The sequence below is a fragment of the Xiphophorus hellerii genome, chromosome 2 (assembly GCF_003331165.1).
Source record: "Xiphophorus hellerii strain 12219 chromosome 2, Xiphophorus_hellerii-4.1, whole genome shotgun sequence".
Classification (NCBI taxonomy): domain Eukaryota; kingdom Metazoa; phylum Chordata; class Actinopteri; order Cyprinodontiformes; family Poeciliidae; genus Xiphophorus; species Xiphophorus hellerii.
In genome coordinates, this window is record NC_045673.1 from 1,108,622 (window position 1) to 1,113,361 (window position 4,740).

The following is a 4,740-nucleotide window of genomic DNA, read 5'->3' on the forward strand; positions in this document are numbered from 1 at the left end:
AAAAAGCTTCAGTCGCTGAAAAATGTGGCTAAATTTGTCACTTTTTTAACAAAAATACAGGGTTTGAAAAGTCGTTAAATATTGCAACGAAGTCGCTAAGTTAGCAACATTGCTACTTGCCCCTCCCCTCATTCCCATAATAACCACGCCCCCAGGGTCTCATGGCTCCGCCCACTTTGGTGGAATATTAGTTTGGGGGCGGAGCCAAACGTTAACCTGGGGGATTAGTTACACTTTAAAAAGTTAAAAAAAAAAAAAACAACTTTTATTTATTAACAAATATTTCAATTTAAATTCCTGGGAAATTAATTTCTGTAAATAATAAAAGCTAAAATATTTCAATATTTTTCATCCTGAGTGAAGATAAATGTCAGAAGATCCTGGACAAACATCAAAGGCAACTTCTGGTTGTAAATGTTGCACCAAATCAAATAAATTAAACCAGAATTTACTGTTAAATCGTTCAGGTTGTTACCAATAAAACAACAAACAATCGTTTCTCCTTTTCTCACAAATTAACCCATTAAATTTAATACTTTTTTACCTAAAAACATCTAAAGAAAGGATCCTGCTGACGGATGTTATGATAAATTTTAGTTGGTTTTAGTCAAATCTTCAGAAGTTTTCTTTGAACTCCAAATGTTTCAAACTTCAGCTATGAAATAATTTATAACTTTAAGACATTTTCAGTAAAGTTTCACAGTTTGATGTGAAAGCAGCTTTTTACTGGACCCGACTGGAGCTGCTACTCCTGCAGCCGAATCATGGACCGGCGCCGACCCGGCAGAGATTCTGGGTCACAGGTTCGGCTCGGTTGGAGTTTCTCTTCCTCACAGCCGATCGGCCGCTGCTTCAGAGAAAAGTATTATTATTATTATTATTATTATTATTATTATTATTAGTTGATCCTCCCCACCACAGAGGGAAGGATTTTTACCATGTTTGGATCAAGTCAGTCTGTTTTGCGTTTGGATTTTATGGAAGGTTTTACTAAATGTTCCTGATGGTGTTAACTTTCTGATCCGGGCCTCCAGGACCTCCGCCTCTCCAGACAAAGCTTTAGCTGCTAGCGGATTAGCGAGCGTTTACTGAACTTGTGGAGAAAAAGACAAATGCTGAGGTTGATCCAAAAACAGCCAAGCATGGCAGAGGCAGCATCATTCTGAGGTGTAAAGTATAAGTCTGCAGCGTCGGCGCCAAACGGACCTGATTTTTAATGGCTGCTGACGTTCTGCTGGTCCAACTGGATCTCAGTGCCGCTTCAGAAACTGCTGGCTGAAACATTTTACTGCATTCATTTAATTTCATGAAACAGAAGCAGAGATGTTCTTCTGGGTTTCCTGCTCCGCGGCTCCAATGGTTTTTCCAGAACCTGAACTGGTCACAGATCATTTCCAAACTGTTTGACATGTAAAAACTTTCTTCCTCTCTGTTCCGACCGTCTGAATGTCTCTGTTTCCTCTGCTGTTGCCAACAAGTTGATGAAATGCATAACTAGTGTCCTTCAGCTGCTGTAATGAAGAACGTTTCTCCAAAACTAAATGATGCTGTATTTATACAACCTGGCAGTAAAACCAACAGTCCAGATGCATCTGAAATGTTTCTGTTCGGCCCTGAAAGGTAAAGCTGGGCAGACGACGGATCCATCTGAGCTTCAAACGGCTCGTTTTTCTTTCATCTATAAAGATATGCATATGGCCGTTCAATTCTTCTCCTTTATTGAGGATTTAATAAAGTGCTGATAGTCGGCCAGAGCAGCAGGGAGGTCAGAGTCATTTCATGTGAGAATCCAGCTCCAAAGCCTGCAGATGGTTCTGAATTGAGGGAAATAAAGCAGCCAGGTGAAGCTTTTTACTGCCCATATCTCACTTTAACACACCTGAAATTACCATTTTACAACTTTTATTGACTAAAAATCCTGTAAAGGCTGTACTGAAACCCTGTAGGAGAAATAAAAAATATAAAACAGAGAGATTTTAAAGTTGGTCCATAAAGCACTAACTAGTTTTGGGTCAAAATAGATTATAAATCATGTAATCCCTCAGTGTTTCCAGATCCAGAACTAACAAAGTGAAGCAGAATTAGTTTAAAAAACAAAAAAACTCCATCAAAACCTGGAATGTGGAGAAACTTCAAATCAGGACTGAAAACATGAAACAGTCCGACCAATAAACAATTTGTTGAAGGTTTGAGATTATAGATTATGGTTCAGATTGAAATTTTCCTTAATTCTGTATTTTAACATTTGTTTTTTATGATGCTAAGATCTGAAGTTTCAACCTGAAGCTGTTTACGGTTAGAATCGGCAGCAAAACATTTTCTCATTTGATACAAAACTTAATCTTTGAACGTCTTTTCATTTAGCGTTACTTCCAGCTAATTGTGCTAGCTCCTGCTAATGGTGTTAGCTGTAGCTAATTGTTCTAGTTACTGCTAATGGTGTTAGCTGTAGCTAATTGTTCTAGTTACTGCTAATGGTGTTAGCTGTAGCTAATTGTTCTAGTTACTGCTAATGATGTTAGCTGTAGCTAATTGTTCTAGTTACTGCTAATGGTGTTAGCTACTGCTAATGGTGTTAGCTCTAGCTAATATAATAAACAGTAGCCGATGACGTTAGCTTGTTTCACAGATCTCTCGTCTAGAGCGGCTAATGAAAACTTTGAGGCCGTTTTTCTCCATCCAGATGTTTTTTTGGCGGCGGCCATCTTCCTCCTCTGGTTTGACTTCCTGTGTTTTGTTTACGTCTCCGGTCCACTGGAACCTTCTTCACCAACCCAGCATGCATTGCAAAGGTGAAAAACCATTTTTGAGCTAATTATGAGTGTTTATGTATTACAAACAACAACTTTTAGATTAGTAGGAAAGAATATATTTAAAAGATTTCTTGTTATTCGTTATGGTATTTAGTAATTCTGTTTTTCTTATAAAGTAATTGATAAATTGATTAAAATGTTTGTGAATGTTTGATGTTTCCTGTGTGTGGATGTTGGTCTGTGTGTGTTTGGTGTGTGTAGATGTATTTTAGGGATTTTACCAGGAAGCAGGCAGATGGTGTGGAGGCTCCATGCGGAGCGAAGAGGAGGACGAACCCGTCAGGATGAAGGTCCAGCTCCTCTGACGGATGAACCGTTTGGGTCTGGCTGCACTTACAGGCCATGCAGTAAATCACAGCTAAACGCTGAGCAACATTTCATGCAGTAATTACAGCCCAGTTTACTGCTGCAGGGTCTCCTGACTGAAAAACAAGCTCCGTCGTCTTTACTTCACCAACTGCTCCCTGTGGAGAGCGCCGGCTCGGCTCTCACTGGCCTTTTTCCATCTGAAGGCAGAAAACCACAGATGGCCAAATGGCTCATTCTTTTTTATTTTCATGGTTCATTTTTATTTTGGATCATTAGCCAAGTAAAGACGACAAATTCTTTTTTTTTAATCACAGCACAGGCAGATATTTTCCTTCGTGGTGCATTTAGTTAAAGTTCCTGCATCATTTCTATGTACTGTGTGTGTGTGTGTGTGTGTGGGGGGGGGGCGCGCGCGTTGTTTTTCATTGAATTTGCGGTCATTTAATATTATGTACAAAATGTGATTTAGGAATTTAAAAGGAGAATTTGATGAATTAAAAATTAAAAATACAAGAAAATTAATTACTTTGTTGGGAATTAATTAATGGCATTAGCATGACGTCTGCTGCTGCTACATGGTTAGCACTGAGATGCTACTGTAGGTTAGCATAGCTTGAACACAGCAGTAGTTCTTTCAGTAGCCAATCAGGTTTATGAAGCAGAAACTAAACAGATTTACAGCAAAAGCTGCAAATACTAAAGAAAGAAATTATTTTAGATATACATTTTTTGATTCAATTAAAACATTTAATGCATGAAAATTTATCAAAATGAATGTTTTAAGGTTCTGACTTTAAATGTTCTTTGTGTTTTTCTAAGAGATTATTGAGTACTGAGATTCCTCCAGGTTCTGGTTCCTCCAGGTTCTGGTTCCTCCAGGTTCTGGTTCCTCCAGGTTCTGGTCCCTCCAGGTTCTGGTCCCTCCAGGTTCCTCCAGGTTCTGGTTCCTCCAGGTTCTGGTCCCTCCAGGTTCTGGTCCCTCCAGGTTCCTCCAGGTTCTGGTTCCTCCAGGTTCTGGTCCCTCCAGGTTCTGGTCCCTCCAGGTTCCTCCAGGTTCTGGTTCCTCCAGGTTCTGGTCCCTCCAGGTTCCTCCATTTTGAGTGGAACCGGATCTTTAATGGGCCGATTATCTGAGCCGATTATGACAGGAGTTTATGGAGGATCCAATCAAAACGTCTCACAGTACAGGACGGGTCGACGGTGATGAACATGAGGATGATGAAGATGCTGAAATGGGTCACGTCTCTCCCAGCCGTCGGATCCAAAGCGGTTTGCTGGGCCGGCCGGTTTCCGCTCCATTACTGCGGCTGACAGGTATTGACCTCTCAGTCATTTGCATGTTCTGGTTGATCCATCAGCTTGATTATCTCTTGCTTTATGGCACATTGCAGAGCATCTGGATCTACGGGGTGAACTAAAGGTCACTTTTTGAGCTGCGTGCCAAGAAACTTCAATTTATGCAAAGCTTCTCGGAGTCAAGAGTCCAATAATCATTAGTTGTTTATAGGAGGCAGGAAATGAGCTCACCTTGAAATTAAAGTTACCTTTGACTGGAGGGGAGAAACGCTGAGTGTCAAATGTCCGACTGTTACCTTCAGATACTTTGCTGCTGGATTTA